The 18,896-nt window shown below is 46.4% G+C and overlaps 39 non-coding genes and 1 pseudogene across 39 annotated transcripts; all 40 read left to right on the top strand.

The window, feature by feature from the left end:
- Positions 1 to 297: 297 nt before the first annotated feature.
- On the top strand, positions 298 to 416 carry LOC148794795 (5S ribosomal RNA). Its single transcript, XR_016069450.1, has one exon. It is a non-coding gene; the product is annotated as a 5S ribosomal RNA (ribosomal RNA).
- Positions 417 to 771: 355 nt separating this feature from the next.
- LOC148794794 (5S ribosomal RNA) lies at positions 772 to 890 on the top strand. The gene has a single exon (XR_016075652.1). It is a non-coding gene; the product is annotated as a 5S ribosomal RNA (ribosomal RNA).
- A 355-nt stretch (positions 891 to 1,245) lies between these two features.
- LOC148794793 (5S ribosomal RNA) lies at positions 1,246 to 1,364 on the top strand. Its single transcript, XR_016071764.1, has one exon. It is a non-coding gene; the product is annotated as a 5S ribosomal RNA (ribosomal RNA).
- Positions 1,365 to 1,717: 353 nt separating this feature from the next.
- LOC148794792 (5S ribosomal RNA) lies at positions 1,718 to 1,836 on the top strand. Its single transcript, XR_016073378.1, has one exon. It is a non-coding gene; the product is annotated as a 5S ribosomal RNA (ribosomal RNA).
- A 356-nt stretch (positions 1,837 to 2,192) lies between these two features.
- On the top strand, positions 2,193 to 2,311 carry LOC148794791 (5S ribosomal RNA). Its single transcript, XR_016070156.1, has one exon. It is a non-coding gene; the product is annotated as a 5S ribosomal RNA (ribosomal RNA).
- A 346-nt stretch (positions 2,312 to 2,657) lies between these two features.
- Positions 2,658 to 2,776, top strand: LOC148794790 (5S ribosomal RNA). The gene has a single exon (XR_016075181.1). It is a non-coding gene; the product is annotated as a 5S ribosomal RNA (ribosomal RNA).
- Positions 2,777 to 3,130: 354 nt separating this feature from the next.
- Positions 3,131 to 3,249, top strand: LOC148794789 (5S ribosomal RNA). Its single transcript, XR_016068790.1, has one exon. It is a non-coding gene; the product is annotated as a 5S ribosomal RNA (ribosomal RNA).
- A 355-nt stretch (positions 3,250 to 3,604) lies between these two features.
- Positions 3,605 to 3,723, top strand: LOC148794788 (5S ribosomal RNA). Its single transcript, XR_016070924.1, has one exon. It is a non-coding gene; the product is annotated as a 5S ribosomal RNA (ribosomal RNA).
- Positions 3,724 to 4,078: 355 nt separating this feature from the next.
- On the top strand, positions 4,079 to 4,197 carry LOC148794787 (5S ribosomal RNA). Its single transcript, XR_016069719.1, has one exon. It is a non-coding gene; the product is annotated as a 5S ribosomal RNA (ribosomal RNA).
- A 355-nt stretch (positions 4,198 to 4,552) lies between these two features.
- On the top strand, positions 4,553 to 4,676 carry LOC148794786 (5S ribosomal RNA). Its single transcript, XR_016069295.1, has one exon. It is a non-coding gene; the product is annotated as a 5S ribosomal RNA (ribosomal RNA).
- Positions 4,677 to 5,030: 354 nt separating this feature from the next.
- LOC148794785 (5S ribosomal RNA) lies at positions 5,031 to 5,149 on the top strand. The gene has a single exon (XR_016069091.1). It is a non-coding gene; the product is annotated as a 5S ribosomal RNA (ribosomal RNA).
- Positions 5,150 to 5,504: 355 nt separating this feature from the next.
- LOC148794784 (5S ribosomal RNA) lies at positions 5,505 to 5,623 on the top strand (annotated as a pseudogene).
- A 355-nt stretch (positions 5,624 to 5,978) lies between these two features.
- On the top strand, positions 5,979 to 6,097 carry LOC148794783 (5S ribosomal RNA). Its single transcript, XR_016071421.1, has one exon. It is a non-coding gene; the product is annotated as a 5S ribosomal RNA (ribosomal RNA).
- A 353-nt stretch (positions 6,098 to 6,450) lies between these two features.
- Positions 6,451 to 6,569, top strand: LOC148794782 (5S ribosomal RNA). The gene has a single exon (XR_016070813.1). It is a non-coding gene; the product is annotated as a 5S ribosomal RNA (ribosomal RNA).
- A 354-nt stretch (positions 6,570 to 6,923) lies between these two features.
- LOC148794781 (5S ribosomal RNA) lies at positions 6,924 to 7,042 on the top strand. The gene has a single exon (XR_016071223.1). It is a non-coding gene; the product is annotated as a 5S ribosomal RNA (ribosomal RNA).
- A 352-nt stretch (positions 7,043 to 7,394) lies between these two features.
- Positions 7,395 to 7,513, top strand: LOC148794780 (5S ribosomal RNA). Its single transcript, XR_016075180.1, has one exon. It is a non-coding gene; the product is annotated as a 5S ribosomal RNA (ribosomal RNA).
- Positions 7,514 to 7,867: 354 nt separating this feature from the next.
- Positions 7,868 to 7,986, top strand: LOC148794779 (5S ribosomal RNA). The gene has a single exon (XR_016068789.1). It is a non-coding gene; the product is annotated as a 5S ribosomal RNA (ribosomal RNA).
- A 355-nt stretch (positions 7,987 to 8,341) lies between these two features.
- Positions 8,342 to 8,460, top strand: LOC148794778 (5S ribosomal RNA). Its single transcript, XR_016070923.1, has one exon. It is a non-coding gene; the product is annotated as a 5S ribosomal RNA (ribosomal RNA).
- A 355-nt stretch (positions 8,461 to 8,815) lies between these two features.
- Positions 8,816 to 8,934, top strand: LOC148794777 (5S ribosomal RNA). Its single transcript, XR_016069718.1, has one exon. It is a non-coding gene; the product is annotated as a 5S ribosomal RNA (ribosomal RNA).
- A 355-nt stretch (positions 8,935 to 9,289) lies between these two features.
- Positions 9,290 to 9,413, top strand: LOC148794776 (5S ribosomal RNA). The gene has a single exon (XR_016069294.1). It is a non-coding gene; the product is annotated as a 5S ribosomal RNA (ribosomal RNA).
- Positions 9,414 to 9,767: 354 nt separating this feature from the next.
- LOC148794775 (5S ribosomal RNA) lies at positions 9,768 to 9,886 on the top strand. Its single transcript, XR_016072336.1, has one exon. It is a non-coding gene; the product is annotated as a 5S ribosomal RNA (ribosomal RNA).
- A 355-nt stretch (positions 9,887 to 10,241) lies between these two features.
- Positions 10,242 to 10,360, top strand: LOC148794774 (5S ribosomal RNA). Its single transcript, XR_016069717.1, has one exon. It is a non-coding gene; the product is annotated as a 5S ribosomal RNA (ribosomal RNA).
- Positions 10,361 to 10,715: 355 nt separating this feature from the next.
- LOC148794773 (5S ribosomal RNA) lies at positions 10,716 to 10,834 on the top strand. The gene has a single exon (XR_016072228.1). It is a non-coding gene; the product is annotated as a 5S ribosomal RNA (ribosomal RNA).
- A 353-nt stretch (positions 10,835 to 11,187) lies between these two features.
- Positions 11,188 to 11,306, top strand: LOC148794772 (5S ribosomal RNA). Its single transcript, XR_016070800.1, has one exon. It is a non-coding gene; the product is annotated as a 5S ribosomal RNA (ribosomal RNA).
- A 354-nt stretch (positions 11,307 to 11,660) lies between these two features.
- Positions 11,661 to 11,779, top strand: LOC148794771 (5S ribosomal RNA). Its single transcript, XR_016071222.1, has one exon. It is a non-coding gene; the product is annotated as a 5S ribosomal RNA (ribosomal RNA).
- Positions 11,780 to 12,131: 352 nt separating this feature from the next.
- On the top strand, positions 12,132 to 12,250 carry LOC148794770 (5S ribosomal RNA). The gene has a single exon (XR_016070141.1). It is a non-coding gene; the product is annotated as a 5S ribosomal RNA (ribosomal RNA).
- Positions 12,251 to 12,604: 354 nt separating this feature from the next.
- LOC148794769 (5S ribosomal RNA) lies at positions 12,605 to 12,723 on the top strand. The gene has a single exon (XR_016070738.1). It is a non-coding gene; the product is annotated as a 5S ribosomal RNA (ribosomal RNA).
- A 354-nt stretch (positions 12,724 to 13,077) lies between these two features.
- LOC148794768 (5S ribosomal RNA) lies at positions 13,078 to 13,196 on the top strand. The gene has a single exon (XR_016071221.1). It is a non-coding gene; the product is annotated as a 5S ribosomal RNA (ribosomal RNA).
- Positions 13,197 to 13,548: 352 nt separating this feature from the next.
- On the top strand, positions 13,549 to 13,667 carry LOC148794767 (5S ribosomal RNA). Its single transcript, XR_016071503.1, has one exon. It is a non-coding gene; the product is annotated as a 5S ribosomal RNA (ribosomal RNA).
- A 353-nt stretch (positions 13,668 to 14,020) lies between these two features.
- Positions 14,021 to 14,139, top strand: LOC148794766 (5S ribosomal RNA). The gene has a single exon (XR_016070624.1). It is a non-coding gene; the product is annotated as a 5S ribosomal RNA (ribosomal RNA).
- A 354-nt stretch (positions 14,140 to 14,493) lies between these two features.
- Positions 14,494 to 14,612, top strand: LOC148794765 (5S ribosomal RNA). Its single transcript, XR_016072748.1, has one exon. It is a non-coding gene; the product is annotated as a 5S ribosomal RNA (ribosomal RNA).
- Positions 14,613 to 14,964: 352 nt separating this feature from the next.
- Positions 14,965 to 15,083, top strand: LOC148794764 (5S ribosomal RNA). Its single transcript, XR_016070130.1, has one exon. It is a non-coding gene; the product is annotated as a 5S ribosomal RNA (ribosomal RNA).
- Positions 15,084 to 15,437: 354 nt separating this feature from the next.
- Positions 15,438 to 15,556, top strand: LOC148794763 (5S ribosomal RNA). Its single transcript, XR_016071220.1, has one exon. It is a non-coding gene; the product is annotated as a 5S ribosomal RNA (ribosomal RNA).
- A 352-nt stretch (positions 15,557 to 15,908) lies between these two features.
- Positions 15,909 to 16,027, top strand: LOC148794762 (5S ribosomal RNA). Its single transcript, XR_016071558.1, has one exon. It is a non-coding gene; the product is annotated as a 5S ribosomal RNA (ribosomal RNA).
- A 354-nt stretch (positions 16,028 to 16,381) lies between these two features.
- On the top strand, positions 16,382 to 16,500 carry LOC148794761 (5S ribosomal RNA). Its single transcript, XR_016070795.1, has one exon. It is a non-coding gene; the product is annotated as a 5S ribosomal RNA (ribosomal RNA).
- Positions 16,501 to 16,853: 353 nt separating this feature from the next.
- On the top strand, positions 16,854 to 16,972 carry LOC148794760 (5S ribosomal RNA). The gene has a single exon (XR_016070513.1). It is a non-coding gene; the product is annotated as a 5S ribosomal RNA (ribosomal RNA).
- A 354-nt stretch (positions 16,973 to 17,326) lies between these two features.
- Positions 17,327 to 17,445, top strand: LOC148794759 (5S ribosomal RNA). Its single transcript, XR_016071219.1, has one exon. It is a non-coding gene; the product is annotated as a 5S ribosomal RNA (ribosomal RNA).
- Positions 17,446 to 17,797: 352 nt separating this feature from the next.
- LOC148794758 (5S ribosomal RNA) lies at positions 17,798 to 17,916 on the top strand. The gene has a single exon (XR_016072746.1). It is a non-coding gene; the product is annotated as a 5S ribosomal RNA (ribosomal RNA).
- Positions 17,917 to 18,270: 354 nt separating this feature from the next.
- LOC148794757 (5S ribosomal RNA) lies at positions 18,271 to 18,389 on the top strand. The gene has a single exon (XR_016071218.1). It is a non-coding gene; the product is annotated as a 5S ribosomal RNA (ribosomal RNA).
- Positions 18,390 to 18,741: 352 nt separating this feature from the next.
- LOC148794756 (5S ribosomal RNA) lies at positions 18,742 to 18,860 on the top strand. Its single transcript, XR_016070119.1, has one exon. It is a non-coding gene; the product is annotated as a 5S ribosomal RNA (ribosomal RNA).
- The last annotated feature ends 36 nt before the right edge of the window (positions 18,861 to 18,896 follow it).

Below are 18,896 nucleotides of genomic sequence, written 5' to 3'. Positions count from 1 at the left end.
GAGACAAACTCAAACAACACGCCGGATACTCGGACCATTTGCGGCACGATCGTCATTACTGAATGGGAACCGTGCAAAAACCGGGCTTTTGGCATTCGTCGTGCATTGTGGGCCCCGCGATAGTATTGCATCTATCAGGGGGTGCGGCAGATCTGAAAAGCAAACACTCCGCTCACGTAGGAGCTTGTGCTCGGTTACCAAGGGAGGAAGGCTGCATACACAGTTTTTTCAAATCTAAAACAATTAATGGAGGGGAGCAAGATAGTGCATAAAGATCTAAGCGAGCATGAATTAAACGGGTGCGATCATACCAGCACAAATGCACCTGATCCCATCAGAACTCCGAAGTTAAGTGTGCTTGGGCGAGAGTAGTACTAGGATGGGTGACCTCCGGGGAAGTCCTCATGTTGCACCCCAATTTTATTAATATTTTATTTCGATATCGTATTTGCAAATTCCATTTGTCGTTTCGGTGAGATAAACGCAAACAACGTGCCGGATACTCGGACCATTTGCGGCACGATTGTCATTACTGAATGGGAACCGTGCAAAAACCGGGCTTTTGGCATTCGTCGTGCATTGTGGGCCCCGCGATAGTATTGCATCAATCAGGGGGTGCGGCAGATCTGAAAATCAAACACTCCGCTCACGTAGGAGCTTGTGCACGGTTACCAAGGGAGGAAGGCTGCATACACAGTTTTTTCAAATCTAAAACAATTAATGGAGGGGAGCAAGATAGTGCATAAAGATCTAAGCGAGCATGAATTAAACGGGTGCGATCATACCAGCACTAATGCACAGGATCCCATCAGAACTCCGAAGTTAAGCGTGCTTGGGCGAGAGTAGTACTAGGATAGGTGACCTCCTGGGAAGTCCTCGTGTTGCACCCCAATTTTATTAATATTTTATTTCGATATCGTATTTGCAAATTCCATTGGTCGTTTCGGCGAGACAAACGCAAACAACGTGCCGGATACTCAGACCATTTGCGGCACGATTGTCATTACTGAATGGGAACCGTGCAAAAACCGGGCTTTTGGCATTCATCGTGCATTGTGGGCCCCGCGATATTATTGCATCTATCAGGGGGTGCGGCAGATCTGAAAAGCAAACACTCTGCTCACGTAGGAGCTTGTGCACGGTTACCAAGGGAGGAAAGCTGCATACACAGTTTTTTCAAGTCTAAAACAATTAATGGAGGGGAGCAAGATAGTGCATAAAGATCTAACCGAGCATGAATTAAACGGGTGCGATCATACCAGCACAAATGCACCGGATCCCATCAGAACTCCGAAGTTAAGCGTGCTTGGGCGAGAGTAGTACTAGGATGGGTGACCTCCTGGGAAGTCCTTGTGTTGCACCCCAATTTTATTAATATTTTATTTTGATTTGTATTTGCAAATTCCATTTGTTGTTTCTGGGAGATACTGGAAACAATGCGTCGGATACTCGGACCATTTGCGGCACGATCGTCATTACTGAATGACCACGATGCAAGAACCGGGCTTTCGGCATTCGTCATGCATTGTGGGCCCCACGATAGTATTGCATCTATCCGGAGGTGCAGCAGATCTGAAAAGCAAACACTCCGCTCACATAGGAGCTTGTGCACGGTTACCAAGGGAAGAAGGCTGCATACACATTTTTTTCAAATCTAAAACAATTAATGGAAGCGAGCAAGATAGTTCCAAAAGATCTAAGCGAGCATGAATTAAACGGGTGCGATCATACCAGCACTAATGCACCGGATCCCATCAGAACTCCGAAGTTAAGTGTGCTTGGGCGAGAGTAGTATTAGGATGGGTGACCTCCTGGGAAGTCCTTGTGTTGCACCCCAATTTTATTAATATTTTATTTCGATATCGTATTTGCAAATTACATTTGTCGTTTCGGCGAGACAAACTCAAACAACGCGCCGGATACTCGGACCATTTGCGGCACGATCGCCATTACTGAATGGGAACCGTGCAAAAACCAGGCTTTTGGCATTCGTCGTGCATTGTGGGCCCCGCGATAGTATTGCATCTATCCGGGGGTGCGGCAGATCTGAAAAGCAAAACACTCTGCTCACGTAGGACCTTGTGCACGATTACCAAGGGAGGAAGGCTGCATACACAGTTTTTTCAAGTCTAAAACAATTAATGGAGGGGAGCAAGATAGTGCATAAAGATCTAACCGAGCATGAATTAAACGGGTGCGATCATACCAGCACTAATGCACCGGATCCCATCAAAACTCCGAAGTTAAGTTTGCATGGGCGAGAGTAGTACTAGGATGGGTGACCTCCTGGGAAGTCCTCGTGTTGCACCCCAATTTTATTAATATTTTATTTCGATATCGTATTTGCAAATTCCATTTGTCGTTTCGGCGAGACAAACGCAAACAACGCGCCGGATACTCGGACCATTTGCGGCACGATTGTCATTACTGAATGGGAACCGTGAAAAAACCGGGCTTTTGGCATTCGTCGTGCATTGTGGGCCCCGCGATAGTATTCCATCTATCCGGGGGTGCGGCAGATCTGAAAAGCAAACACTCTGCTCACGTAAGAGCTTGTGCACGGTTACCAAGGGAGGAAGGCTGCATACACAGTTTATTCAAGTCTAAAACAATTAATGGAGGGGAGCAAGATAGTGCATAAAGATCTAAGCGAGCATGGGTGCGATCATACCAGCACTAATGCACCGGATCCCATCAGAACTCAAAAGTTAAGCGTGCTTGGGCGAGAGTAGTACTAGGATGGGTGACCTCCTGGGAAGTCCTCGTGTTGCACCCCAATTTTATTAATATTTTATTTTGATTTGTATTTGCAAATTCCATTTGTTGTTTCTGGGAGACAACTGGAAACAATGCGTCGGATACTCGGACCATTTGCGGCACGATCGTCATTACTGAATGGCAACGATGCAAGAACCGGGCTTTCGGCATTCGTCATGCATTGTGGGCCCCGTGATAGTATTGCATCTATCCAGAGGTGCGGCAGATCTGAAAAGCAAACACTCTGCTCACGTAGGAGCTTGTGCACGGTTACCAAGGGAGGAAGGCTGCATACACAGTTTTTTCATGTCTAAAACAATTAATGGAGGGGAGCAAGATAGTGCATAAAGATCTAAGCGAGCATGAATTAAACGGGTGGGATCATACCAGCACTAATGCACCGGATCCCATCAGAACTCCGAAGTTAAGTGTGCATGGGCGAGAGTAGTACTAGGATGGGTGACCTCCTGGGAAGTCCCCGTGTTGCACCCCAATTTTATTAATATTTTATTTCGATATCGTATTTGCAAATTCCATTTGTCGTTTCGGTGAGACAAACGCAAACAACGTGCCGGATACTCGGACCATTTGCGGCACGATTGTCATTACTGAATGGCAACGATGCAAGAACCGGGCTTTCGGCATTCGTCGTGCATTGTGGGCCCCGTGATAGTATTGCATCTATCCGGAGGTGCGGCAGATCTAAAAAGCAAACACTCCGCTCACGTAGGAGCTTGTGCACGGTTACCAAGGGAGGAAAGCTGCATACACATTTTTTTCAAATCTAAAACAATTAATGGAAGGGAGCAAGATAGTTCATAAAGATCTAAGCGAGCAAGAATTAAACGGGTGCGATCATACCAGCACAAATGCACCGGATCCCATCAGAACTCCGAAGTTAAGTGTGCTTGGGCGAGAGTAGTACTAGGATGGGTGACCTCCGGGGAAGTCCTCGTGTTGCACCCCAATTTTATTAATATTTTATTTCGATATCGTATTTGCAAATTCCATTTGTCGTTTCGGTGAGACAAACGCAAACAACGTGCCGGATACTCGGACCATTTGCGGCACGATTGTCATTACTGAATGGGAACCGTGCAAAAACCGGGCTTTTGGCATTCGTCGTGCATTGTGGGCCCCGCGATAGTATTGCATCTATCCGGGGGTGCGGCAGATCTGAAATGCAAACACTCTGCTCACGTACGAGCTTGTGCACGGTTACCAAGGGAGGAAGGCTGCATACACAGTTTTTTCAAATCTAAAACAATTAATGGAGGGGAGCAAGATAGTGCATAAAGATCTAAGCGAGCATGAATTAAACGGGTGCGATCATACCAGCACTAATGCACAGGATCCCATCAGAACTCCGAAGTTAAGCGTGCTTGGGCGAGACTATTACTAGGATGGGTGACCTCCTGGGAAGTCCTCGTGTTGCACCCCAATTTTATTAATATTTTATTTCGATATCGTATTAGCAAATTCCATTTGTCGTTTCGGTGAGACAAACGCAAACAACGTGCCGGATACTCGGACCATTTGCGGCACGATTGTCATTACTGAATGGCAACGATGCAAGAACCGGGCTTTCGGCATTCGTCGTGCATTGTGGGCCCCGTGATAGTATTGCATCTATCCGGAGGTGCGGCAGATCTGAAAAGCAAACACTCCGCTCACGTAGGAGCTTGTGCACGGTTACCAAGGGAGGAAGGCTGCATACACAGTTTTTTCAAGTCTAAAACAATTAATGGAGGGGAGCAAGATAGTGCATAATGATCTAAGCGAGCATGAATTAAACGGGTGCGATCATACCAGCACTAATGCACCGGATCCCATCGGATCAGAACTCCGAAGTTAAGTGTGCATGGGCGAGAGTAGTACTAGGATGGGTGACCTCCTGGGAAGTCCTCGTGTTGCACCCCAATTTTATTAATATTTTATTTCGATATCGTATTTGCAAATTCCATTTGTCGTTTCGGCGAGACAAACGCAAACAACGCGCCGGATACTCGGACCATTTGCGGCACGATCGTCATTACTGAATGGGAACCGTGCAAAAACCGGGCTTTTGGCATTCGTCGTGCATTGTGGGCCCCGCGATAGTATTGCATCTATCCGGGGGTGCGGCAGATCTGAAAAGCAAACACTCTGCTCACGTAGGAGCTTGTGCACGGTTACCAAGGGAGGAAGGCTGCAACACAGTTTTTTCAAATCTAAAACAATTAATGGAGGGGAGCAAGATAGTGCATAAAGATCTAAGCGAGCATGAATTAAACGGGTGCGATCATACCAGCACTAATGCACCGGATCCCATCAGAACTCCGAAGTTAAGTGTGCTTGGGCGAGAGTAATACTAGGATGGGTGACCTCCGGGGAAGTCCTTGTGTTGCACCCCAATTTTATTAATATTTTATTTCGATATCGTATTTGCAAATTCCATTTGTCGTTTCGGTGAGACAAACGCAAACAACGTGCCGGATACTCGGACCATTTGCGGCACGATTGTCATTACTGAATGGGAACCGTGCAAAAACCGAGCTTTTGGCATTCGTCGTGCATTGTGGGCCCCGCGATAGTATTGCATCTATCCGGGGGTGCGGCAGATCTGAAATGCAAACACTCTGCTCACGTACGAGCTTGTGCACGGTTACCAAGGGAGGAAGGCTGCATACACAGTTTTTTCAAATCTAAAACAATTAATGGAGGGGAGCAAGATAGTGCATAAAGATCTAAGCGAGCATGAATTAAACGGGTGCGATCATACCAGCACTAATGCACAGGATCCCATCAGAACTCCGAAGTTAAGCGTGCTTGGGCGAGACTATTACAAGGATGGGTGACCTCCTGGGAAGTCCTCGTGTTGCACCCCAATTTTATTAATATTTTATTTCGATATCGTATTTGCAAATTCCATTTGTCGTTTCGGCGAGACAAACGCAAACAACGTGCCAGATACTCGGACCATTTGCGGCACGATTGTCATTACTGAATGGGAACCGTGCAAAAACCGGGCTTTTGGCATTCGTCGTGCATTGTGGGCCCCGCGATAGTATTGCATCTATCAGGGGGTGCGGCAGATCTGAAAAGCAAACACTCTGCTCACGTAGGAGCTTGTGCACGGTTACCAAGGGAGGAAGGCTGCATACACAGTTTTTTCAAATCTAAAACTATTAATGGAGGGGAGCAAGATAGTGCATAAAGATCTAAGCGAGCATGAATTAAACGGGTGCGATCATACCAGCACTAATGCACCGGATCCCATCAGAACTCCGAAGTTAAGCGTGCTTGGGCGAGAGTAGTACTAGGATGGGTGACCTCCTGGGAAGTCCTCGTGTTGCACCCCAATTTTATTAATATTTTATTTTGATTTGTATTTGCAAATTCCATTTGTTGTTTCTGGGAGATACTGGAAACAATGCGTCGGATACTCGGACCATTTGCGGCACGATCGTCATTACTGAATGGCCACGATGCAAGAACCGGGCTTTCGGCATTCGACATGCATTGTGGGCCCCGCGATAGTATTGCATCTATCCGGAGGTGCGGCAGATCTGAAAAGCAAACACTCCGCTCACGTAGGAGCTTGTGCACGGTTACCAAGGGAAGAAGGCTGCATACACATTTTTTTAAAATCTAAAACAATTAATGGAAGGGAGCAAAATAGTTCATAAAGATCTAAGCGAGCATGAATTAAACGGGTGCGATCATACCAGCACTAATGCACCGGATCCCATCCGAACTCCGAAGTTAAGTGTGCTTGGGCGAGAGTAGTACTTGGATGGGTGACCTCCTGGGAAGTCCACGTGTTGCACCCCAATTTTATTAATATTTTATTTTGATTTGTATTTGCAAATTCCATTGGTTGTTTCTGGGAGACAACTGGAAACAATGCGTCGGATACTCGGACCATTTGCGGCACGATCGTCATTACTGAATGGCAACGATGCAAGAACCGGGCTTTCGGCATTCGTCGTGCATTGTGGGCCCCGCGATAGTATTGCATCTATCCGGAGGTGCGGCAGATCTGAAAAGCAAACACTCCGCTCACGTAGGAGCTTGTGCACGGTTACTAAGGGAGGAAGGCTGCATACACATTTTTTTCAAATCTAAAACAATTAATGGAAGGGAGCAAGATATTTCATAAAGATCTAAGCGAGCATGAATTAAACGGGTGCGATCATACCAGCACAAATGCACCGGATCCCATCAGAACTCCGAAGTTAAGTGTGCTTGGGCGAGAGTAGTACTAGGATGGGTGACCTCTGGGGAAGTCCTCGTGTTGCACCCCAATTTTATTAATATTTTATTTCGATATCGTATTTGCAAATTCCATTTGTTTCGGTGAGACAAACGCAAACAACGTGCCGGATACTCGGACCATTTGCGGCACGATTGTCATTACTGAATGGGAACCGTGCAAAAACCGGGCTTTTGGCATTCGTCGTGCATTGTGGGCCCCGCGATAGTATTGCATCTATCCGAGGGTGCGGCAGATCTGAAATGCAAACACTCTGCTCACGTAAGAGCTTGTGCACGGTTACCAAGGGAGGAAGGCTGCATACACAGTTTATTCAAATCTAAAACAATTAATGGAGGGGAGCAAGATAGTGCATAAAGATCTAAGCGAGCATGAATTAAACGGGTGCGATCATACCAGCACTAATGCACCGGATCCCATCAGAACTCAAAAGTTAAGCGTGCTTGGGCGAGAGTAGTACTAGGATGGGTGACCTCCTGGGAAGTCCTCGTGTTGCACCCCAATTTTATTAATATTTTATTTTGATTTGTATTTGCAAATTCCATTTGTTGTTTCTGGGAGACAACTGGAAACAATGCGTCGGATACTCGGACCATTTGCGGCACGATCGTCATTACTGAATGGCAACGATGCAAGAACCGGGCTTTCGGCATTCGTCATGCATTGTGGGCCCCGTGATAGTATTGCATCTATCCAGAGGTGCGGCAGATCTGAAAAGCAAACACTCTGCTCACGTAGGAGCTTGTGCACGGTTACCAAGGGAGGAAGGCTGCATACACAGTTTTTTCATGTCTAAAACAATTAATGGAGGGGAGCAAGATAGTGCATAAAGATCTAAGCGAGCATGAATTAAACGGGTGGGATCATACCAGCACTAATGCACCGGATCCCATCAGAACTCCGAAGTTAAGTGTGCATGGGCGAGAGTAGTACTAGGATGGGTGACCTCCTGGGAAGTCCCCGTGTTGCACCCCAATTTTATTAATATTTTATTTCGATATCGTATTTGCAAATTCCATTTGTCGTTTCGGTGAGACAAACGCAAACAACGTGCCGGCTACTCGGACCATTTGCGGCACGATTGTCATTACTGAATGGCAACGATGCAAGAACCGGGCTTTCGGCATTCGTCGTGCATTGTGGGCCCCGTGATAGTATTGCATGTATCCGGAGGTGCGGCAGATCTGAAAAGCAAACACTCCGCTCACGTAGGAGCTTGTGCACGGTTACCAAGGGAGGAAGGCTGCATACACATTTTTTTCAAATCTAAAACAATTAATGGAAGGGAGCAAGATAGTTCATAAAGATCTAAGCGAGCAAGAATTAAACGGGTGCGATCATACCAGCACAAATGCACCGGATCCCATCAGAACTCCGAAGTTAAGTGTGCTTGGGCGAGAGTAGTACTAGGATGGGTGACCTCCGGGGAAGTCCTCGTGTTGCACCCCAATTTTATTAATATTTTATTTCGATATCGTATTTGCAAATTCCATTTGTCGTTTCGGTGAGACAAACGCAAACAACGTGCCGGATACTCGGACCATTTGCGGCACGATTGTCATTACTGAATGGGAACCGTGCAAAAACCGGGCTTTTGGCATTCGTCGTGCATTGTGGGCCCCGCGATAGTATTGCATCTATCCGGGGGTGCGGCAGATCTGAAATGCAAACACTCTGCTCACGTACGAGCTTGTGCACGGTTACCAAGGGAGGAAGGCTGCATACACAGTTTTTTCAAATCTAAAACAATTAATGGAGGGGAGCAAGATAGTGCATAAAGATCTAAGCGAGCATGAATTAAACGGGTGCGATCATACCAGCACTAATGCACAGGATCCCATCAGAACTCCGAAGTTAAGCGTGCTTGGGCGAGACTATTACTAGGATGGGTGACCTCCTGGGAAGTCCTCGTGTTGCACCCCAATTTTATTAATATTTTATTTCGATATCGTATTTGCAAATTCCATTTGTCGTTTCGGTGAGACAAACGCAAACAACGTGCCGGATACTCGGACCATTTGCGGCACGATTGTCATTACTGAATGGCAACGATGCAAGAACCGGGCTTTCGGCATTCGTCGTGCATTGTGGGCCCCGTGATAGTATTGCATCTATCCGGAGGTGCGGCAGATCTGAAAAGCAAACACTCCGCTCACGTAGGAGCTTGTGCACGGTTACCAAGGGAGGAAGGCTGCATACACAGTTTTTTCAAGTCTAAAACAATTAATGGAGGGGAGCAAGATAGTGCATAATGATCTAAGCGAGCATGAATTAAACGGGTGCGATCATACCAGCACTAATGCACCGGATCCCATCGGATCAGAACTCCGAAGTTAAGTGTGCATGGGCGAGAGTAGTACTAGGATGGGTGACCTCCTGGGAAGTCCTCGTGTTGCACCCCAATTTTATTAATATTTTATTTCGATATCGTATTTGCAAATTCCATTTGTCGTTTCGGCGAGACAAACGCAAACAACGCGCCGGATACTCGGACCATTTGCGGCACGATCGTCATTACTGAATGGGAACCGTGCAAAAACCGGGCTTTTGGCATTCGTCGTGCATTGTGGGCCCCGCGATAGTATTGCATCTATCAGGGGGTGCGGCAGATCTGAAAAGCAAACACTCTGCTCACGTAGGAGCTTGTGCACGGTTACCAAGGGAGGAAGGCTGCTACACAGTTTTTTCAAATCTAAAACAATTAATGGAGGGGAGCAAGATAGTGCATAAAGATCTAAGCGAGCATGAATTAAACGGGTGCGATCATACCAGCACTAATGCACCGGATCCCATCAGAACTCCGAAGTTAAGTGTGCTTGGGCGAGAGTAGTACTAGGATGGGTGACCTCCGGGGAAGTCCTCGTGTTGCACCCCAATTTTATTAATATTTTATTTCGATATCGTATTTGCAAATTCCATTTGTCGTTTCGGTGAGACAAACGCAAACAACGTGCCGGATACTCGGACCATTTGCGGCACGATTGTCATTACTGAATGGGAACCGTGCAAAAACCGGGCTTTTGGCATTCGTCGTGCATTGTGGGCCCCGCGATAGTATTGCATCTATCCGGGGGTGCGGCAGATCTGAAATGCAAACACTCTGCTCACGTACGAGCTTGTGCACGGTTACCAAGGGAGGAAGGCTGCATACACAGTTTTTTCAAATCTAAAACAATTAATGGAGGGGAGCAAGATAGTGCATAAAGATCTAAGCGAGCATGAATTAAACGGGTGCGATCATACCAGCACTAATGCACAGGATCCCATCAGAACTCCGAAGTTAAGCGTGCTTGGGCGAGACTATTACTAGGATGGGTGACCTCCTGGGAAGTCCTCGTGTTGCACCCCAATTTTATTAATATTTTATTTCGATATCGTATTTGCAAATTCCATTTGTCGTTTCGGCGAGACAAACGCAAACAACGTGCCAGATACTCGGACCATTTGCGGCACGATTGTCATTACTGAATGGGAACCGTGCAAAAACCGGGCTTTTGGCATTCGTCGTGCATTGTGGGCCCCGCGATAGTATTGCATCTATCAGGGGGTGCGGCAGATCTGAAAAGCAAACACTCTGCTCACGTAGGAGCTTGTGCACGGTTACCAAGGGAGGAAGGCTGCATACACAGTTTTTTCAAATCTAAAACTATTAATGGAGGGGAGCAAGATAGTGCATAAAGATCTAAGCGAGCATGAATTAAACGGGTGCGATCATACCAGCACTAATGCACCGGATCCCATCAGAACTCCGAAGTTAAGCGTTCTTGGGCGAGAGTAGTACTAGGATGGGTGACCTCCTGGGAAGTCCTCGTGTTGCACCCCAATTTTATTAATATTTTATTTTGATTTGTATTTGCAAATTCCATTTGTTGTTTCTGGGAGATACTGGAAACAATGCGTCGGATACTCGGACCATTTGCGGCACGATCGTCATTACTGAATGGCCACGATGCAAGAACCGGGCTTTCGGCATTCGTCATGCATTGTGGGCCCCGCGATAGTATTGCATCTATCCGGAGGTGCGGCAGATCTGAAAAGCAAACACTCCGCTCACGTAGGAGCTTGTGCACGGTTACCAAGGGAAGAAGGCTGCATACACATTTTTTTAAAATCTAAAACAATTAATGGAAGGGAGCAAAATAGTTCATAAAGATCTAAGCGAGCATGAATTAAACGGGTGCGATCATACCAGCACTAATGCACCGGATCCCATCCGAACTCCGAAGTTAAGTGTGCTTGGGCGAGAGTAGTACTTGGATGGGTGACCTCCTGGGAAGTCCACGTGTTGCACCCCAATTTTATTAATATTTTATTTTGATTTGTATTTGCAAATTCCATTGGTTGTTTCTGGGAGACAACTGGAAACAATGCGTCGGATACTCGGACCATTTGCGGCACGATCGTCATTACTGAATGGCAACGATGCAAGAACCGGGCTTTCGGCATTCGTCGTGCATTGTGGGCCCCGCGATAGTATTGCATCTATCCGGAGGTGCGGCAGATCTGAAAAGCAAACACTCCGCTCACGTAGGAGCTTGTGCACGGTTACTAAGGGAGGAAGGCTGCATACACATTTTTTTCAAATCTAAAACAATTAATGGAAGGGAGCAAGATATTTCATAAAGATCTAAGCGAGCATGAATTAAACGGGTGCGATCATACCAGCACAAATGCACCGGATCCCATCAGAACTCCGAAGTTAAGTGTGCTTGGGCGAGAGTAGTACTAGGATGGGTGACCTCTGGGGAAGTCCTCGTGTTGCACCCCAATTTTATTAATATTTTATTTCGATATCGTATTTGCAAATTCCATTTGTTTCGGTGAGACAAACGCAAACAACGTGCCGGATACTCGGACCATTTGCGGCACGATTGTCATTACTGAATGGGAACCGTGCAAAAACCGGGCTTTTGGCATTCGTCGTGCATTGTGGGCCCCGCGATAGTATTGCATCTATCCGGGGGTGTGGCAGATCTGAAATGCAAACACTCTGCTCACATACGAGCTTGTGCACGGTTACCAAGGGAGGAAGCCTGCATACACAGTTTTTTCAAGTCTAAAACAATTAATGGAGGGGAGCAAGATAGTGCACAAAGATCTAAGCGAGCATGAATTAAACGGATGCGATCATACCAGCACTAATGCACCGGATCTCATCAGAACTCCGAAGTTAAGCGTGCTTGGGCGAGAGTAGTACTTGGATGGGTGACCTCCTGGGAAGTCCACGTGTTGCATCCCAATTTTATTAATATTTTATTTTGATTTGTATTTGCAAATTCCATTGGTTGTTTCTGGGAGACAACTGGAAACAATGCGTCGGATACTCGGACCATTTGCGGCACGATCGTCATTACTGAATGGCAACGATGCATGAACCGGGCTTTCGGCATTCGTCGTGCATTGTGGGCCCCGCGATAGTATTGCATCTATCCGGAGGTGCGGCAGATCTGAAAAGCAAACACTCCGCTCACGTAGGAGCTTGTGCACGGTTACTAAGGGAGGAAGGCTGCATACACATTTTTTTCAAATCTAAAACAATTAATGGAAGGGAGCAAAATAGTTCATAAAGATCTAAGCGAGCATGAATTAAACGGGTGCGATCATACCAGCACTAATGCACCGGATCCCATCCGAACTCCGAAGTTAAGTGTGCTTGGGCGAGAGTAGTACTTGGATGGGTGACCTCCTGGGAAGTCCACGTGTTGCACCCCAATTTTATTAATATTTTATTTTGATTTGTATTTGCAAATTCCATTGGTTGTTTCTGGGAGACAACTGGAAACAATGCGTCGGATACTCGGACCATTTGCGGCACGATCGTCATTACTGAATGGCAACGATGCAAGAACCGGGCTTTCGGCATTCGTCGTGCATTGTGGGCCCCGCGATAGTATTGCATTTATCCGGAGGTGCGGCAGATCTGAAAAGCAAACACTCCGCTCACGTAGGAGCTTGTGCACGGTTACTAAGGGAGGAAGGCTGCATACACATTTTTTTCAAATCTAAAACAATTAATGGAAGGGAGCAAGATATTTCATAAAGATCTAAGCGAGCATGAATTAAACGGGTGCGATCATACCAGCACAAATGCACCGGATCCCATCAGAACTCCGAAGTTAAGTGTGCTTGGGCGAGAGTAGTACTAGGATGGGTGACCTCTGGGGAAGTCCTCGTGTTGCACCCCAATTTTATTAATATTTTATTTCGATATCGTATTTGCAAATTCCATTTGTTTCGGTGAGACAAACGCAAACAACGTGCCGGATACTCGGACCATTTGCGGCACGATTGTCATTACTGAATGGGAACCGTGCAAAAACCGGGCTTTTGGCATTCGTCGTGCATTGTGGGCCCCGCGATAGTATTGCATCTATCAGGGGGTGCGGCAGATCTGAAAAGCAAACACTCTGCTCACGTAGGAGCTTGTGCACGGTTACCAAGGGAGGAAGGCTGCATACACAGTTTTTTCAAATCTAAAACTATTAATGGAGGGGAGCAAGATAGTGCATAAAGATCTAAGCGAGCATGAATTAAACGTGTGCGATCATACCAGCACTAATGCACCGGATCCCATCAGAACTCCGAAGTTAAGCGTGCTTGGGCGAGAGTAGTACTAGGATGGGTGACCTCCTGGGAAGTCCTCGTGTTGCACCCCAATTTTATTAATATTTTATTTTGATTTGTATTTGCAAATTCCATTTGTTGTTTCTGGGAGATACTGGAAACAATGCGTCGGATACTCGGACCATTTGCGGCACGATCGTCATTACTGAATGGCCACGATGCAAGAACCGGGCTTTCGGCATTCGTCATGCATTGTGGGCCCCGCGATAGTATTGCATCTATCCGGAGGTGCGGCAGATCTGAAAAGCAAACACTCCGCTCACGTAGGAGCTTGTGCACGGTTACCAAGGGAAGAAGGCTGCATACACATTTTTTTAAAATCTAAAACAATTAATGGAAGGGAGCAAAATAGTTCATAAAGATCTAAGCGAGCATGAATTAAACGGGTGCGATCATACCAGCACTAATGCACCGGATCCCATCCGAACTCCGAAGTTAAGTGTGCTTGGGCGAGAGTAGTACTTGGATGGGTGACCTCCTGGGAAGTCCACGTGTTGCACCCCAATTTTATTAATATTTTATTTTGATTTGTATTTGCAAATTCCATTGGTTGTTTCTGGGAGACAACTGGAAACAATGCGTCGGATACTCGGACCATTTGCGGCACGATCGTCATTACTGAATGGCAACGATGCAAGAACCGGGCTTTCGGCATTCGTCGTGCATTGTGGGCCCCGCGATAGTATTGCATCTATCCGGAGGTGCGGCAGATCTGAAAAGCAAACACTCCGCTCACGTAGGAGCTTGTGCACGGTTACTAAGGGAGGAAGGCTGCATACACATTTTTTTCAAATCTAAAACAATTAATGGAAGGGAGCAAGATATTTCATAAAGATCTAAGCGAGCATGAATTAAACGGGTGCGATCATACCAGCACAAATGCACTGGATCCCATCAGAACTCCGAAGTTAAGTGTGCTTGGGCGAGAGTAGTACTAGGATGGGTGACCTCTGGGGAAGTCCTCGTGTTGCACCCCAATTTTATTAATATTTTATTTCGATATCGTATTTGCAAATTCCATTTGTTTCGGTGAGACAAACGCAAACAACGTGCCGGATACTCGGACCATTTGCGGCACGATTGTCATTACTGAATGGGAACCGTGCAAAAACCGGGCTTTTGGCATTCGTCGTGCATTGTGGGCCCCGCGATAGTATTGCATCTATCCGGGGGTGTGGCAGATCTGAAATGCAAACACTCTGCTCACATACGAGCTTGTGCACGGTTACCAAGGGAGGAAGCCTGCATACACAGTTTTTTCAAGTCTAAAACAATTAATGGAGGGGAGCAAGATAGTGCACAAAGATCTAAGCGAGCATGAAATAAACGGATGCGATCATACCAGCACTAATGCACCGGATCTCATCAGAACTCCGAAGTTAAGCGTGCTTGGGCGAGAGTAGTACTTGGATGGGTGACCTCCTGGGAAGTCCACGTGTTGCATCCCAATTTTATTAATATTTTATTTTGATTTGTATTTGCAAATTCCATTGGTTGTTTCTGGGAGACAACTGGAAACAATGCGTCGGATACTCGGACCATTTGCGGCACGATCGTCATTACTGAATGGCAACGATGCAAGAACCGGGCTTTCGGCATTCGTCGTGCATTGTGGGCCCCGCGATAGTATTGCATCTATCCGGAGGTGCGGCAGATCTGAAAAGCAAACACTCCGCTCACGTAGGAGCTTGTGCACGGTTACTAAGGGAGGAAGGCTGCATACACATTTTTTTCAAATCTAAAACAATTAATGGAAGGGAGCAAGATATTTCATAAAGATCTAAGCGAGCATGAATTAAACGGGTGCGATCATACCAGCACAAATGCACCGGATCCCATCAGAACTCCGAAGTTAAGTGTGCTTGGGCGAGAGTAGTACTAGGATGGGTGACCTCTGGGGAAGTCCTCGTGTTGCACCCCAATTTTATTAATATTTTATTTCGATATCGTATTTGCAAATTCCATTTGTTTCGGTGAGACAAACGCAAACAACGTGCCGGATACTCGGACCATTTGCGGCACGATTGTCATTACTGAATGGGAACCGTGCAAAAACCGGGCTTTTGGCATTCGTCGTGCATTGTGGGCCCCGCGATAGTATTGCATCTATCCGGGGGTGTGGCAGATCTGAAATGCAAACACTCTGCCAACGTACGAGCTTGTGCACGGTTACCAAGGGAGGAAGGCTGCATACACAGTTTTTTCAAATCTAAAACAATTAATGGAGGGGAGCAAGATAGTGCATAAAGATCTAAGCGAGCATGAATTAAACGGGTGCGATCATACCAGCACTAATGCACCGGATCCCATCAGAACTCCGAAGTTAAGTGTGCATGGGCGAGAGTAGTACTAGGATGGGTGACCTCCTGGGAAGTCCTCGTGTTGCACCCCAATTTTATTAATATTTTATTTCGATATCGTACTTGCAAATTCCATTTGTCGTTTCGGCGAGACAAACGCAAACAACGTGCCGGATACTCGGACCATTTGCGGCACGATTGTCATTACTGAATGGGAACCGTGCAAAAACCGGGCTTTTGGCATTCGTCGTGCATTGTGGGCCCCGCGATAGTATTGCATCTATCAGGGGTGCGGCAGATCTGAAAAGCAAACACTCTGCTCACGTAGGAGCTTGTGCACGGTTACCAAGGGAGGAAGGCTGCATACACAGTTTTTTCAAATCTAAAACTATTAATGGAGGGGAGCAAGATAGTGCATAAAGATCTAAGCGAGCATGAATTAAACGGGTGCGATCATACCAGCACTAATGCACCGGATCCCATCAGAACTCCGAAGTTAAGCGTGCATGGGCGAGAGTAGTACTAGGATGGGTGACCTCCTGGGAAGTCCTCGTGTTGCACCCCAATTTTATTAATATTTTATTTTGATTTGTATTTGCAAATTCCATTTGTTGTTTCTGGGAGATACTGGAAACAATGCGTCGGATACTCGGACCATTTGCGGCACGATCGTCATTACTGAATGGCCACGATGCAAGAACCGGGCTTTCGGCATTCGTCATGCATTGTGGGCCCCGCGATAGTATTGCATCTATCCGGAGGTGCGGCAGATCTGAAAAGCAAACACTCCGCTCACGTAGGAGCTTGTGCACGGTTACCAAGGGAAGAAGGCTGCATACACATTTTTTTAAAATCTAAAACAATTAATGGAAGGGAGCAAAATAGTTCATAAAGATCTAAGCGAGCATGAATTAAACGGGTGCGATCATACCAGCACTAATGCACCGGATCCCATCCGAACTCCGAAGTTAAGTGTGCTTGGGCGAGAGTAGTACTTGGATGGGTGACCTCCTGGGAAGTCCACGTGTTGCACCCCAATTTTATTAATATTTTATTTTGATTTGTATTTGCAAATTCCATTGGTTGTTTCTGGGAGACAACTGGAAACAATGCGTCGGATACTCGGACCATTTGCGGCACGATCGTCATTACTGAATGGCAACGATGCAAGAACCGGGCTTTCGGCATTCGTCGTGCATTGTGGGCCCCGCGATAGTATTGCATCTATCCGGAGGTGCGGCAGATCTGAAAAGCAAACACTCCGCTCACGTAGGAGCTTGTGCACGGTTACTAAGGGAGGAAGGCTGCATACACATTTTTTTCAAATCTAAAACAATTAATGGAAGGGAGCAAGATATTTCATAAAGATCTAAGCGAGCATGAATTAAACGGGTGCGATCATACCAGCACAAATGCACCGGATCCCATCAGAACTCCGAAGTTAAGTGTGCTTGGGCGAGAGTAGTACTAGGATGGGTGACCTCTGGGGAAGTCCTCGTGTTGCACCCCAATTTTATTAATATTTTATTTCGATATCGTATTTGCAAATTCCATTTGTTTCGGTGAGACAAACGCAAACAACGTGCCGGATACTCGGACCATTTGCGGCACGATTGTCATTACTGAATGGGAACCGTGCAAAAACCAGGCTTTTGGCATTCGTCGTGCATTGTGGGCCCCGCGATAGTATTGCATCTATCCGGGGGTGTGGCAGATCTGAAATGCAAACACTCTGCTCACATACGAGCTTGTGCACGGTTACCAAGGGAGGAAGCCTGCATACACAGTTTTTTCAAGTCTAAAACAATTAATGGAGGGGAGCAAGATAGTGCACAAAGATCTAAGCGAGCATGAATTAAACGGATGCGATCATACCAGCACTAATGCACCGGATCTCATCAGAACTCCGAAGTTAAGCGTGCTTGGGCAAGAGTAGTACTTGGATGGGTGACCTCCTGGGAAGTCCACGTGTTGCATCCCAATTTTATTAATATTTTATTTTGATTTGTATTTGCAAATTCCATTGGTTGTTTCTGGGAGACAACTGGAAACAATGCGTCGGATACTCGGACCATTTGCGGCACGATCGTCATTACTGAATGGCAACGATGCAAGAACCGGGCTTTCGGCATTCGTCGTGCATTGTGGGCCCCGCGATAGTATTGCATCTATCCGGAGGTGCGGCAGATCTGAAAAGCAAACACTCCGCTCACGTAGGAGCTTGTGCACGGTTACTAAGGGAGGAAGGCTGCATACACATTTTTTTCAAATCTAAAACAATTAATGGAAGGGAGCAAGATATTTCATAAAGATCTAAGCGAGCATGAATTAAACGGGTGCGATCATACCAGCACAAATGCACCGGATCCCATCAGAACTCCGAAGTTAAGTGTGCTTGGGCGAGAGTAGTACTAGGATGGGTGACCTCTGGGGAAGTCCTCGTGTTGCACCCCAATTTTATTAATATTTTATTTCGATATCGTATTTGCAAATTCCATTTGTTTCGGTGAGACAAACGCAAACAACGTGCCGGATACTCGGACCATTTGCGGCACGATTGTCATTACTGAATGGGAACCGTGCAAAAACCGGGCTTTTGGCATTCGTCGTGCATTGTGGGCCCCGCGATAGTATTGCATCTATCCGGGGGTGTGGCAGATCTGAAATGCAAACACTCTGCTCACATACGAGCTTGTGCACGGTTACCAAGGGAGGAAGCCTGCATACACAGTTTTTTCAAGTCTAAAACAATTAATGGAGGGGAGCAAGATAGTGCACAAAGATCTAAGCGAGCATGAATTAAACGGATGCGATCATACCAGCACTAATGCACCGGATCTCATCAGAACTCCGAAGTTAAGCGTGCTTGGGCGAGAGTAGTACTTGGATGGGTGACCTCCTGGGAAGTCCACGTGTTGCATCCCAATTTTATTAATATTTTATTTTGATTTGTATTTGCA

This window comes from Nelumbo nucifera, chromosome 4 (assembly GCF_055504915.1).
Source record: "Nelumbo nucifera cultivar China Antique chromosome 4, China Antique-T2T, whole genome shotgun sequence".
NCBI classification, from domain to species: domain Eukaryota; kingdom Viridiplantae; phylum Streptophyta; class Magnoliopsida; order Proteales; family Nelumbonaceae; genus Nelumbo; species Nelumbo nucifera.
The sequence above is the reverse complement of the archived record's forward strand: the minus strand, read 5'-3'. Positions and strand labels throughout refer to the sequence as shown.